Below are 15,458 nucleotides of genomic sequence, written 5' to 3'. Positions count from 1 at the left end.
CCTGGTTTTGATTTGCATTTCCCTGATGACTGCTGATGTTGAACATCTTTTCATCTACCTGTTGGCTTCCTGTATGTCTTCTTTGGGAAAATGTCTATTCAGATCCTCTGCCCATTTTTTAATCGGATTGTTTGGGGTCTTTTTGCTATTGAGTTGTTTGAGTTCTTTATGTATTTTGGATATTAACCCTTTATTGGATATATGATTTGCAAGTATTTTCTCCCACTTAGTAGGTTTTTCATTTTGTTGATTATTTCCTTTGCTGTGCAGAAGCTTTTCTAGCTTGATGTAGTCCTGCTTGTTTATTTTTGCTTTTGTTGCCTTTGCTTTTGGTATTAAATCCAAAAAATTATCACCAAGACCAATGTCACAGAGCTTACTGCTTATGTTTTCTTCTAGGAGTTTTATGGCTTTAGATCTTACATTCAAGTCTTTAATCCATTTTGAGTTTATTTTTGTGTATAAGATAATAGTCTAGTTTCATCCTTTTGCATGTGGCTGTCCAGTTTTCCTAATACCATTTACTGAAGAGACTGGACTTTCCCCATTGTTTATTCTTGCCTCCTTTGTCATAAATTAATTGGCTGTATATGCATGAGTTTATCTCTGGGATCTCTGTTCTGTTCCACTGATCTGTCTTTGTGCTAATACTGTACTGTTTTGGTTACTATAGCTTTGTAATATAGTTTGAAATCAGGGAGCATGATGTCTCCCAACTCTTTTCTTTCTCAAGTTTGCTTTGGCTATTAGGGTCTTTTGCGGTTCCATACAAATTTTAGGATTGTTTGTTCTATGTCTATGAAAAATGCCATTGGAGGTTTTTTGTTTTTGTTTTGTTTCTTTGAAAGAGCGTGTGCACGTGCATGAGTAGGGGAAGGGGCAGAGGGAGAGGGAGAAGCAGACTCCCTGCTGAGCAGGGAACCCAATGCAGGGCTCAATCCCAGGACCCTGAGATCATGACCTGAGCCGAAGGTAGACGCTTAACTGACTGAGCCACCCAGGCACCCCACCGTTGGAGTTTTGATAGGGATTGCATTGAATATATAGATTGCTTTAGGTAGTATAGATATTTTAACAATACTAATTCTTCTAATCCATGAGCATGGAATATCTTTCCATCTATTTGTGTCTTCATTTTCTCTCATCATTGTCTTATAGTTTTCAGTGTATAGGTCTTTTCACCTCCTTCATTAAATTTATTCCTAGGCATTTTATTCTTTTTGATGCAATTGTAAATGGGGTTGTTTTCTCAATTTTTCTTTCTGATAGTTCATTATTGGTGTATAGATATGCAGTAGATTTCTGTATATTGATTTTGTATCCTGCAACTTTACTGAATTCATTTTAATATTTTTTTGGTGGAATCTTTATGGTTTTCTATATATAATATCATGTCATCTGCAAATAGTGAGTTTTACTTTTGACTTTCCAATTTGAATGCCTTTTTTTTTCTTGCTTAATTGTTCTGGGTGGGACTTCCAGTGCTATGTTAAATAAAAGTGGTGAAAGTGGACATACTTGTCTTGTTCCTGAGCTTAGAGATTCAGCTTTTCACCATTGAGTATGATGTTAGGTGTGGGCTTGTCATGGTGACTATTATGTTGGAAGTACATTACCTCTGTACTCAATGTTGTTGAGAATTTTTATCCAAAATGGTTGTTGAATTTTGTCAAATGTTTTTTCTGCATCTCATGAGGTGATTGACCATAGGATTTTTACCATTCATTTTGTTAATGTAGCATGTAAGTGTCTTCTTTCTTTAAAAGAGTTTTTTTGTGACAATATTTTTCAGTGATTCAAGTACTGGTTACAAAGAAGCAAAGTTCTACAGGCCTTGCAGTGTGCTATATGATTTGTTTCTATAGGGCCTGCTCTGATTAGGTGTAACTGTAATTATCTTTGTTTAGATTTAAACACCATTTAAAATAGAAGGCATGTATATGCTACTAAGACACCAAGGAATTTTCCAGAAGCTAATTACCTCCTTAGCAACATTCTTTTTTTTCTTTTTTTAAGACTTTATTTATTTATCAGAGAGAGAGAGACAGAGGCAGGCAGAGGGAGAAGCAGGCTCCCCACTGAGCAAGGAGCCCGATGTGGGACTCAATCCCAGGACCCTGGGATCATGACCTGAGCCGAAGGCAGACAGACGCTTAACCGACTGAGCCACCCAGGCGTCCCTCCTTAGCAACATTCTTAATAAAATTGCCTTCTGGATAAAGAGAGACAGTCAATATTTTCTTCTCTCCATAGCCATATGAAGTTTAATATGAATTTTGTATTGCCCCCCCTCCTTTGTACATAATGAAACACAAAGAAAAAAGATACTAACCAATCATAGGGACCTCTTTAAAGGCATAATTTTCATGGTTTTTTGAAGGCCGAGAACCTGCCCTGAAAAAGGATCTGGGTAGTGGATTTCGTAGGGCTCTGAACACATGCAGCAGGTACCTGCCCTAAGTGGTTAGTCCATTGTGCTTCTGGGGTCCATGCAGGTTTGCAGTGTGCATACCGTGGTCTCCTGTCTCAGTGCTTGCCCGCCCCCAACTTCCGTCTTCATTTGTCTCATTAGTCATACTGCCCCTCAATTGCAGAGGAGGGGGGGAGGAATACATCAAATTTCAGCTTCTAGGAATTATATATATGACATGAGTTGTTCTATAGCACGACAGATATTTTCACCAACATCTATGTGGAACAGTCAGAAGTCATTTTGCCCGAGTTACAAGTTCTAGAATACATAAGTAAATATATATTGAACACACAAGAACAGCATAAAGTTAATAGTTCATTCACTCATTCAGCAAATATTTACTGAGCATGGGATACCTCTGTGAATAAAACAAAGATCCTAACCCTTGTGAAGCTTACATTTTAATGCAGAGGGAGCCAAAAATAAACAAACTTAATAAGTAAACTTTATAGTAATTCAGAAGGTGATAAATACTGTGGAAGAAAATAGCAGAGCAAAGTAAAGGGAAATTGGTATTGCATGGGGGCTGTGGGGATAAGTTACACTACGCAGTATGGTGTCAGGAAAGGCCTCGTTCAGAGATTTGAGGAAAGACTTGAAGGAGGTGAGGAAGTGAACCAAACAGATGGAGGGAAGAACATCCCAGGCACAGCAGAGCCGTGTCCTAAGGCACAATCACGCAGTGTGTGTAAGGAGACCGGAGAGGCTGGGAAAAGGAGAGGGAGCTGCAGTGAGAGAGGTATCTGGGGCCTCACAGTGGAGAGCCTTGTCGGCTCTTGCGAGGACTGGTTTTCACTATGAGTTAGAGAGCATTGTCGGGTGTGGAGTCTGTTTGTTTTTTAACAGTTTTATCGAAATATAACTTGTTATGTTATATACAATTCATCCCTTTAAAGTATACAATTCAGTGGTTTGGGGTATGTACACAGATGTGTGCAACCATTACCACAGTCAATTTTAGAATATTTTCAACACCTCAGAAAGAATTTCCCTCACGCCAGGCCTAAGCAACCACTAATCTATTTTCTGTTTCTATAGATTTCCATGTTCTGAACTTTTCATGTAAATGGAACCATATAATATGTAGTCTTTTGTCAGTGGTTTCTTTTACTTAGTATAACGTTTTCCAGGTTCATCCATGTTGTAACCTGTATCCTTTTTAATCGTTCCTTTTTAATGCTGAATACATTTCATTGTATGCATATATCGTATTTTGTTTATCCATTTGTCAGTGATGGACATTTGAGCTATTTCCACCTTTTAGCTGTTATAAATAATGCTGCTATAAACACATACTAGTTTTTGTGTGTATTGTAGGTTTTTGAGCAGAATCGTGAAATCTGACATATTTTATCAGGATCATGCTGGCTATCAAAGCTAATATGCTTAAGAGAAGTATTATTTATCTTAAATGTTCAAAATAAACATGTGTTGTTATAAAAATGCAAATTCCTAGGTGTATTTAAATGAACAATACCCACTATTTATTCACCTACAATAGACTGATCTGTTATTCTAGTTGTGTTTCTGATGCACATGATCCTACCTTGCAAATAAATGAGCATCTTGGTTAGGGATTTGAGCTGGCTTGCCTTATCACTCGCAAGTCAATCAATATTAAAGAGTTCTAGTCCCTGCTGGCCGCAATTGACACTTTAAGTTAGCTATGTGAGCTGAGAGGCCAAGAACCAGATCCGTATGGATGGAATTCTTCTCCCAGTAGAAGAAATCCCTCTGTCTTCTCGGAATTCAGGATAGAAGTGAAGGGGAAGAGGAAGGCTAGGTAGATGTATTAGCCAACAGTGCTGCCATTGCCTGAACCCCACCTAAACTTAGGTGAAGAGAGCACTTCAGTCTCCAGTGCTATCAGTTTAGTTACTTAAGAATTTTGACAAGGAGGAAAACATACCCTGCTAGAAGGTGACCCCAGATTAACAATCCTCTTACTGCCAGATTCCCTTTTGAACCAATAATAATGACTACACATAGTAGGTTCTCTGTAATACTCCTGGGTTCAGTTAAACTCTCTATATGCCTGCACAATAATTAATGGTCCCATTTTTCAGTTATTTTCTGAAAGCAAAGACAAATAAAGAAAAACAAGCTTTCCTCCCCCGAAGTAATTCATTGTCATTATAATAAAAAAATTAAATATTAAAGTAAAAATCTTGGGCCCCTGGGTGGTTCAGATGGTTAAGCGTCTGCCTCCGGCTTGGGTCGTGATCCCAGGGTCCTGGGATAGAGTCCCACATCGGGCTTCCTGCTCAGCAGGGAGCCTGCTTCTCCCTCTGCCTCTCTCTCTCTCTCTCTGTCTCTTATGAATAAATAAATAAAATCTTTAAAAAAAAAAGTAAAAATCTTTCATAACAGTACAACTAAAGTTAACCACTGTCAATATTTTGGCATATTCCTTCCTGTTTTTTCTTTACCTAAAGTTTTTTGAGTTTTTTCTTTTGTGTTTGGTTTGGTTTGGTTTTTATGTTTTTTGCTGAGTGCGGAGCCCAACACAGGGCTTGAACTCATGACCCTGAGATCAAGACCTGAGCTGAGATCAAGAGTTGGACACTTAACCAACTGAGCCACCCAGGCGCCCCACGTTTTATTTTGGTTTTGACATAATTAGGATCATATTGTCTATATAGTTTTCTACTTGTTTTCTTACTTTTAATTATATTGAGAATACTTTCCCATGTTATTAAAAATTATTTAAAATAGGGGCACCTGGGTGGCTCACTCATTAAGTGTCTGCCTACAGCTCGGGTCATGATCCCAGGGTCCTGGGATTGAGCCCCGCATCGGGCTCCCTGCTCAGCGGGAGGCCTGCTTCTCCCTTTCCCACTTCCCCTGCTTGTGTTCCTGCTCTCGCTGTCCCTCTGTCAAATAAATAAATAAAATCTTTAAAAAAATTATTTAAAATAATTTTAATAGCTGTATAATTTCAACTTTAGGATTGTGTCTTTAGGGGCGTGTAGGGTGGCTCAGTTGGTTAAGCATCCAACTCTCGATTTCAGCTCAGGTCGTGATCTCAGGGTCATGAGATTGAGCCCCACATCAGGCTCCACTCTGGGCATGGAGCTTGTTTAGGATTCTCTCTCTCCCCCTCTGCCTCTCCCCCGCCACTCACTCGTGCACGCTCTCTCTCTCAAAAAAAAAAAAAAAAAAAAAAAAAGTGTCTTTAACCATTACTATTAGACATTTAGATTGTTTACAATTTTTGTTTAATATGATGTCAATAAACATCTTGTATATTGATAAACCCTTGTCCCATCTCTGACTATTTCCTTAAAAGTGCAGTGAGGCAGACTCAAATATTACTACTAGAAGTATAAATTGGTATAACTTTTCTGGAAAGCAATTTGACTTTATGTATTCAAAGATGTGGGGTTGACTTCAGGGCTCTTGTTGTTGAGGCAGTGCGAGTTTCCTGATTTTTTAGAAGCCCTGGCTCAGGTGATGGAAATGTTCTATATCTTGATTAAGGAAATGGTTACACAATTGTATACATTTGTCAAAATCAAACAATGCCCTTAAAATTGGTAAATTCTATATCAGTAAGAAATTAAAATTTTAAAAAACAAAGTACTATAGTATCAAACTGACACTTTTTTCTTGATACAGTCAGAAAGATAAAAAAGTAATTTAAAAAGGAATAGTTTTCTTACTGTGTAATTCAGTGTTTTTTAACGCCATTGCTCTAGAACCACCTGATATTAGCTAGCGTTCTGAGTCACATACCTGGAGAAACACTGATCCATAGCAATTCCTAAAAAGGGGATCATGATGATACCAAGGACTAAAATTTATTTAGTACATACTATGTGCTAGACACTGTTATAACACGTTATACCTGTGCTATCCAATAAGGTAGCCACGAGTCACGTGTAGCTATTGAGCACCTGATATGTGGCTAGTCTAATTTGAGGTGTGCTACAGGTATAAAATATATATCAAGTCACAAAGACTTAGTACCAAAAAAAGAAGTGTAAAATATCTCATTAATAATTTTAGAAGTTGATAATGTTTTAGATATATGGGTTAAGTCAAATATGCTATTAAAATTAATTTTACCTTGGGGCACCTGGGTGGCTCAGTAGGTTAAGCATCTGCCTTCGGCTCAGGTCATGATCCCAGCATCCTGGGATCGAGCCCCGCATTGGGCTCCCTGCCAGGGAGCCTGCTTCTCTCTGCCTGCCTGTCTGCCTACTTGTGATCTCTCTCTCTGTGTCAAATAAATAAATAAGATCTTAAAAAAAATTAATGTTACCTTTCTTTTTTACCTTTCTAATATAGTTATAGAACATTTAGAATTACACAGCAGCTCACATTTGTAACTTGTTTACATTTCTACTGGATTGTACTGCCTTTTTACCCATTCAGTTTTGTTTCAGTCTCGTGATGACCCAACAAAGTAGATATTTTTATTATTATCATTGATTTCATTTTTCAGATGAGGAGATTGAGGTTTTAGGGAAGTGAAAACCTTGTCCAAAGTCATAGAGCTAATAAGTGACAAAGCTGGACTTGAACTCAGTCTGTTTCCAGTCTGGGCACCTAAGCACTCAGTTGAAATAATATTTTAAGAAGATTTATCTAGCTATGATTATTTTAATCTCTTGCTTATAAATGTCACTTATAAGGTAGGCAAAATTTGTTTTTACCAAATGGACAATATATGAAGCTCTCTGCCTACTAAGAAATATTGTAAACCAAAGCAGGGGGAAAAATAGTACAAAAGTAAGGGATCATTTAGTGTTGTTTTAAGATTTTTGTCATTGAAATGTAATTAAGAATGAGATTTAAGACAATGTTGCTCTTTGAATAAAAATGGTTAACTTGATTAACTAGTTGCAGCTGTTGATGATGCCTAAGTGTTGGTAATAATATAATCCTGACAGAGTAAGTCAGTAACAATGTAGAGAGTACAGGTTTTTTTTGTAGAGAGCACAGTTTAGGGCTTAGAAAACAGTTGGCATTTTGTATTTCTGTAAATAAATTTGAAGGTGGGAGGGGGCTGATTCATATCATCAATAGGTACTTTATAGATTTCTACTTAAGTAACACTAGAAACTTGGACCTTCTCCTGTAACCACGAGTTGGTTCGATCTCTGAATTATTTACAGAAAAAATTAGGATCCTGTAACAATTTGCATTTCAAAGGAAGAGGAATCCAGAGGACACTCTTGTTCACTTATGGGCATTTCAGGATCGGTTTTGAAACTGTTGGAATCATCACCATCTCTGTAGAAATGCTGGGGGGAGTTTACTTTCCTGCTGGGGCCAGAGTTGTGATGGAGTGTATCCCCTGTTAGTAAATGAGAGACACAGAAGCAAGAGAGTCAGAGGTAGATACCGTCTGGTCGCAGAGCAGCACTCATCCCCTTCCCAGGTCACTCCATCTCACACCCAGCCCCGTACCATCCAGTACACCTTTCTCCTTTGCGTAAACTTGGTTAAATAGTTTGTTGCTTGTAGCCAGAATGTTGCATTTTAGGACAAAGTTCTCGTCTCTTACAAGTTTATAGGATATGCTTTTTTGTGTAGTATGTAAGACCCAATACATATTTGCTTATTTGTTTCGGGCTTTCTTGGGTGAAACAATAAAAGGTTGAAAATGGAAGGAAAAGTTCAACATTGCTAACTCTGTGGAGTGACACAAAAGTGACTTGTTTCCTTCCTGTATTATCTACATTTCTATATTATCTACATTTCTATGTTTTTTAATGATAAAATACTAAGATGTTCTACAGACTTTTAAAAGTCATCAACCTGGTGTCATTGGGATTATTAAGTGCTAAGGGTAGTTGGTTATCCTCAGCACAGCCCCGAGTTGTCATTCCTCCACCAAAGCTGTATTACCTTCCCCAACCGCAAATGATGCATCCATCAAGACACCTGTTCTTTCACTGGGATTATCATTAGAGCCTCTGGGCTGAATAGGACCTGTGATTTACAAATCACCTTTGGGTACCCTTTGGTCTTTTTTTTAATATATATCTTTTTTTTTTAATTTAAACTTAATTAACATAATGTATTATTAGTTTCAGAGGTAGAGTTTAGTGATTCATCAGTTGCATGTAACACCCAGTGCTCATTACATCCCGTGCCGTCCTTAATGTCCATCACCCAGTTACCCCATCCCCCCACCCACCTCCCCTCCAGCAACCCTCAGTTTGTTTCCTACAGTTAAGTCTCTTATAGTTTCTCCCCGTCTCTGATTTTGTCTGATTTTATTCTTCCCTCCCTTCCCCTATGATCCTCTGTCTTGTTTCTTAACTTCGACATAATGAATGAGATCATATGATAATTGTCCTTCTCTGACTGACTTACTTCACTTAGCATAATACCCTCTAGTTCCATCCATATCGTTGTACATGGCAAGATTTCATTTTTTTTGGTGGCTGAGGAATATTCCATTGTGCATATATACCACACCTTCTTTATCCATTCATCTGTCGAAGGACAGCTGGGCTCTTTTGGCTGTTGCAGACATTGTTGCTCTATCGGCAAAGAAGTCAAACTTCCACTCTTGCACGTGACATGATACCCTTTGGTCTTTTGAAAGGCAGTGTGCATAGCAGTTATGAGCATGGGCCCCAGCGCCAGACTACCTTGTTAAATCCCACTTTTGCCATGTGTCCACTTGTATGACTTTATGCAAACTATTTAACCTTTTTGCACCTCCATTTCTCAGCTGTAAAAGGGAGGTCATAATAGCTCTTTCATATCATTGTTGTGATGACTGGTTATAGAATATATATAAAATGCTTGGAGGAGAATCTGGCACAGCGTAAGCACTCTGTTACTCGCTGCCACTGATACTGTTACTATTGTATTTGGGGGACACAAAGTAAAAGGGACTTTGGGTATTGTTCATCATCACCACCTCTGTCATCACCTATACTTCCAAATCATTTGCTTTGAAAACCTTTACTTTAACATAATTCAAGAGCAGAATTATATTATTATCCCAAGTAGGAATATACTGGGGCAGTGACGAAATTTACTGTGAAGGTAGCCCTGTTGCCAGATGACCTTTGTGGTCTATGAGGACAAAAATTTTTAGAAGCTCAAGTTCCATTTGTGCTCACTTCAAATGTCCCCTTTGAGGCTGCCAGAGTCAGCACCTCTGTAATTAATAGGTCTGCAGAGTCTTCAGCAGCTATGCTTGCTGCAGGTAGGTTATTTGGGGGCTTCGTTTCTTGCATTTTTTATGGTGGTCACCATTCTACTCCTATAGTTGTGGTGGCTCTGACAGATTGATGTGGTCTTGAATGTTCCCAGTGGTGAGAAAATACATCTCTAGCTCTTTTTGTTTTCAGATGATAACCTCCTTTCAGACCTCCATGTAAGTGATATTACAGGCAGTTCTGTCCCTGAGGAGTCCATCTTGTGCCCTGTGGACTAAGAGGGTAACCCTTCCTCCTCACACGCGCTCCAGTGAATGATACATGCACAGTGCTGGATACATGCAGAATCCCATTGCTTGCTTTTTTGTCCTGTTTCTTCTCAGTGGGAGAAGAAATAAAGCCAAGGGCTCCTTTTTGTTTGTTTTCTTTTGCTTGGCTTTTTGTTTTGTTTTGTTTTGTTTTGTTTTTATAAGTCACGTGTCCAGTACTAAGGTGGGAAATGGGAAGGAGTAGCTACATTTTTTAGTAGGCAGTACATTGTCAGAAAGTGTCATAGGACAAAGTAACCTCAGTGGAACTGGTTTATAATCAAGGAAATATTTTATGTCTTAATTCAGTGTTTCCTAGGTCTGTCCTATAGAAAATGTGTTTGGTATTTGTTGGGTGTTGATAGGTAGCACCTTAAAAAAGGATTCTATAGCCAACTAAGTTTAGAAAATACTGCATCCTTCTCTTGGAAAGTCACAATTCACATTAGTGTGTTGAAGATTCTGAGAAACTCCAGAGTAAAGAAACCCATTCAGCTTTTTTTCCCCTTTATTGTATTTTAATATAAGTTTTTATATTTATAAATAAATGTATGTAACATACAAGTTAGAAGGTATAATAATATAATGAACACTCTTGAATCCTTCACATAACCCAAGAACTAGAAAATTGCCAATAACATGGATCTGTTTGTATTCCTCTCCAATTACATCCCTTACCTCCCTACAACAGGTAAGCACTACGCTACATCTTGTGTTTAGTTCCCTTGCTTTGGTGGGAGATTTTTATTGCTTATCTATATGTTTCTAAACAATGCATTATTTAGCTTTGCTTATTTTTGAGCTTTATAAAAAATGGTTTCATTTTTTTTCACTCAACATTGCTTCTAAGATTCATCTATATTGTACCATATAACCTCTGTTCACTCATTTTTCAGTGTTATGTAACATTTTATTGTGTGAACATACCACAGTTTACTTCTCCATTCACCTGTCCATCTACCTTTAAGTTGTTGGCTTTTTGTTTAGTTTAGTCTTGTCTTGTTTACTATTATTGCTTCTATCAAAGAGCAGCAAGAGGAAATGTGAGCCACAATATTGACGGAGGTTATGATTATATTGTTTGGGAGCACAAGGAAAAATATTTCTTGAGTAGCTGCTTTATACACAGTATTATTCAAGTCAGCGTCTAAAATTCAAAGAAAATAAGATGTCCTTATCTTTGATAATCGTATGGTCCAGTGGAGGGGGATCAAAAAATTTTGTATTTCTCAAATCAGGATATAATTAGTCCCAGGGACACAAAAAAGCACAAAATAAACATGACACATCTTTTGGAGAGTCCGTTTTCTTATACTTTGGGGAGATGTTCAGAGGTAGAATTAAATAACTGATTACTACCTTAAAATATGTTTATATCAAAATTTAAAAGGTCCTTTTATGAAAAATAACAAAATTTTTATGGAGTTTTAAAAAACAAAATACCAGACCTCAAAGAAAGATGTAAGGTGGTAAACCAATTTGGACTATACCCTTGAGACTAATAAATTCAGGGGTGCCTGGCTGGCTCAGTTGGTAGAGCATGTGGCTTTTGATCTCAGGGTCGTGAGTTCAAGCCCCACATTGGGCATGGAACCTACTTAAAAAATAATAATAGTAAATTCATTCTTTTCTGTTGTTAGGGGTTTTCAGGTACAAAAATTTGTGAAGTGTTACTGGCTATTTACCCCAAAGATAAAAATGTAGTGATCCGAAGGGGCACTTGCACCCCAATATTTATAGCAGGAATGTCCACAATAGCCGAACTATGGAAAGAGCCCAGATGTCCATCAACAGGATGAATGGATAAAGAAGATATACACACACACACAATGGAATATTATGCAGCCATCAAAAAATGAAATCTTGCCATTTGCAACAACGTGGATGGAACTAGAGGGTATTATGCTAAGCGAAATAAGTCAATCAGAGAAAGACAATTATATGATCTCACTCATATATGGAATTTAAGAGATAAAACAGTATCATAGGGGAAGAGAGGGAAGAATAAAACAAGATGAAATCAGAGAGGGAGAGAAACCATAAGAGACTCTTAATCATAGGAAACAAACTGAGGGTTGCTGGAGAGCAGGGGTGGGGGGATGGGGTAACTGAGTGATGGACATTAAGGAGGGCATGTGATGTAATGAGCACTGGGTGTTATATGAGACTGATGAATCACTGACCTCTGCCTCTGAAACTAATAATAAATTCTATGTTAATTAATTGGATTTAAATAAAAAAATTTTTTTTAATTTTGAGAAGTGTTAATGCATGTAATTTAAGTAAAATATGTCCTAAATAGAAATAATTAATTCAGGCAAAGTAATCAGGAAATACTTCACAGAGGAGATAGCATCTGAGCTAGACCTTAAAGAATAAGTTGGATTTCCATAGGAAGAGCAGTCAGGGATAAGGAAACAGCATAGTTAAGGACAGGAACTTAAAAAAAAAAAAAAGAGGAACAGCACATTTGAGAAATAATGAGAAGTTCTTTATGGGTAAATCATATATCCAGTGAAGAGCTGTATATAAGATTCCTACTATTTTCAGACATCGGTGCTTGAATGCCAATGGTTTTCTTTGCTCCTGATAAAATTGCTGTTGGATATTTAGAAAATGTTTAGCATGACAGGTGACATTTAAGATAAGGTCTTAACTTTTTAAAAAAATATGAATCTGGGGGTGCCTGGGTGGCTCAGGTCCCTTTGCAGTTAAGCATCTGTCTGGCTCAGGTCATGATCCTGAAGTCCCAAGATCATGTCCCACCTCGGGCTCCCTGCTCAGTGGGGAGCCTGCTTCTCCCTCTCCCTGCCACTCCCCCTGCTTGTGCTCTCTCACTCGTGCTCTCTCGCTCTCTCTCAAATAAATAAAATAAAATAGAAATACATATCTGATTCAGGTATTCACTCAGCAAACTCTAAATGCAGCATCTATTTTTTACTGCGGATACACAGATCAAAAAGATATTACTCAAGATGTACATTAACTGGTAAGAGAAGCCATTAGAAGAGAACTCCCCAAGCTCTCACTGCCACCACCCCCTCTGCCATCTGTCCCATCCCCTGGGACCAGTGTTCGTAGCCTAGCTCACCCCCAGGTAGGCACCAGGTCTCATCCCTCACCTACTCCAGGATATCACTCCAAATTGACTCCTCTCTCCTCAATCAGTTTTTCCCATGCTAGTGGATCATTCATAGAAGCATAGAAACATACTGACTTTTACCCCGCCTTTAAAAACCCTCTATTAGCCTCCTATCTCTTTCCAGGTTCCATATCATTTCTCTGTTCTCTTTTGTAGCAAAAATTCTTGAAGAATTGTTTCTAATCATTGTCTCTGATTCCTCTCCTTCATATTCTCTTGAACCCACATACCATAAGCCTCGATCTGTTCAGGCTTTCACCCCATTGCTCTCTGGAATTGTTCTTGCTATGGTCCCCAGGGACCTCCACATGGCTAACCCCAGAGTCAGCTTTTAGCATTCATTTTACTTGACCTGTGAGCAACATTCGATGCAGTTGTTCAGTCTCTTCCCTTGGAAACACCTTCATCTCTTAGCTTCCAGAAACTATAGTCTCCTGTTCTTCCTACCTCACTGGCCATTCCTTCTCTGTCACTTTTGTTCATTTCTCCTATTTTGGGAATCCCTGGAACTCTGTCCTTAGACCACCTCTCTTCTTCTCTATCTATACCCACTTCCTTGGCAATCTCATCCAGGCTCATGGCTTTAAAATCTGTCTGCTACTGACTCCTAAATTTATATCTCTCATCCAGAGTTTTTCAGCCTCAGCACTATTAGTGTTTGGGACCAGATAATTCTTTGTTGCGGTGAACTGTCCTGTGCATTGTAGGATGTTCAGCAACATCCCTGGCTTCTACATAGTGGATGCTGGTGGCATTCCACCAGTTACGACAACCAAAAATGTTTCCAGACATTGCCAGATGTCCCCTGGGGATAAAATCACATCTCTCTCACACCCCTCCCCATTAAGAACCACTGTTTCTAGTCTGAACTTCTCCCCCAAACTCCAGATTTGTATATTCAGCTGTCTACTTGACACTTCTATTTGAATGTCTAATTACCCATATTTAACATGATCAAGACCAAGCTACTGATATATCTTTCTAAACACGGTCCTCCCTCAGACTTTCCATCTCAGTTAATTGCATATCCATCCTTCTAGTTACGTAGGCCAAAAACTTGGTGTTTTCTTGACTGCCCTACATCCTGATTCATCAGTAAATCTTATGATCCTTTCCTTCAGAATATGTCCAGAATCTGACACCTCTCACTACTGCTGTCCTAGTCCATGATACCACCATTTCCCACCTGGATTGTTACAATTGCCTCACCCTTAACCCTTAACCCTACAGTCTGTTCTCTGGGTCACTCTAGGGATCTGTCTAGTGATAGAGACATGCCCAGGTCACTCAGGGCAAGTCTCATCTCTGCACAAAAGCCTCCAGGGGTTACCCATCTTACTCAGAGTAAAAATCAAAATCCTTACAATAAGCTACCAGGCCTCACGTGATCTCATCTTCATACTCCCCTCCATCCCCTTCCTTAACATCTCCAGTCTTATATCTTACTACCCAATACCTTAATTACTTCACTCCAGCCACACTGGCCTCCCCTCTGTTCCCTGAACACACCCGGCCTTGGTCCCTTTGCACTTGCCCTTCCCCCAGATACCTTCCCTTGCCTCATTCAGGTCTTGGCTCAGATGTCAGTTTCTCAGTGAGGCCTTCCTTGACCACAGGATTTAAAATCTCACACCACCAGCACCACTCCAACTCTTTTTCAAACCTGCTGTATTTTTCTCCAAAGCACTTTGTTCATCTCACGTACTGTAGAGAGGCAATGCTGCGTCGTGCTTAGGAGAGCAAACTCTGGAGGCAGATGCCTGGCTTTGTATCCCGACTCTGGCACTTTCAAGATGTAAGACCTTGGCTTCTCTGAGCCTCCATTTCTTTTTAAAGTGGGATCGTTTTTATCTAATGAGAACCTCGCATACAGTGATATGAGCTCACCATTCTTATTACTGTTATGTTATTATTACTTTTTACTTACTAATTTCATTTACCTTCCCCTTCTCCCATTGGAATATAAATCCCATGAGGGAAGAATTTTTTTTTTACTTTGCTTATTGCTGTATTTATAGCTGCTAGAGCAGTGCCTGGCACATAGTAGGCAGTTAATAAATATTTGTTAATCAAATTGTTACCTCTGGAAAGAGCAATGGGGAGAAGAAAGATCCAGGAGCCTTGAGCTCTATGTGTACTATTTAAAACTTTTGCCAGAAGAATGTATTCATGTATTACTTGTGTCCTCAAAAAGCTTATAGGCTTATGTGGAAAAAGAAATATAGGCAAATGAATTTCTAGAGGATTGATAATGTGAGAGTTGAGTTGTAACAGATGCACAGTTCAGATAAAGTACGGAAGGGATGGGGCAGCCTTCCAGACGGAGGGAATAGTGTGTGCAAAAGCAGAGGTACGAGACACAACGGCCACTCCGACAGCTGTAAGCAGTGGACATGGAGAGGGCTTGT

At 38.8% G+C, this 15,458-nt stretch overlaps 1 protein-coding gene and 1 non-coding gene across 3 annotated transcripts in view; both read left to right on the top strand.

The window, feature by feature from the left end:
- Positions 1-15,458, top strand: part of VPS45 (vacuolar protein sorting 45 homolog) — a 64,977-nt gene that overhangs the window by 44,625 nt on the left and 4,894 nt on the right. The gene's annotated exons all lie outside the window — the stretch shown is intronic.
- On the top strand, positions 11,424-11,496 carry TRNAK-UUU (transfer RNA lysine (anticodon UUU)). The gene has a single exon. It is a non-coding gene; the product is annotated as a tRNA-Lys (tRNA).

Source organism: Halichoerus grypus, chromosome 5 (assembly GCF_964656455.1).
Source record: "Halichoerus grypus chromosome 5, mHalGry1.hap1.1, whole genome shotgun sequence".
Taxonomy (NCBI): domain Eukaryota; kingdom Metazoa; phylum Chordata; class Mammalia; order Carnivora; family Phocidae; genus Halichoerus; species Halichoerus grypus.
Note: the sequence above shows the minus strand (reverse complement) of the source record. Positions and strands in the feature narration are given on the sequence as shown.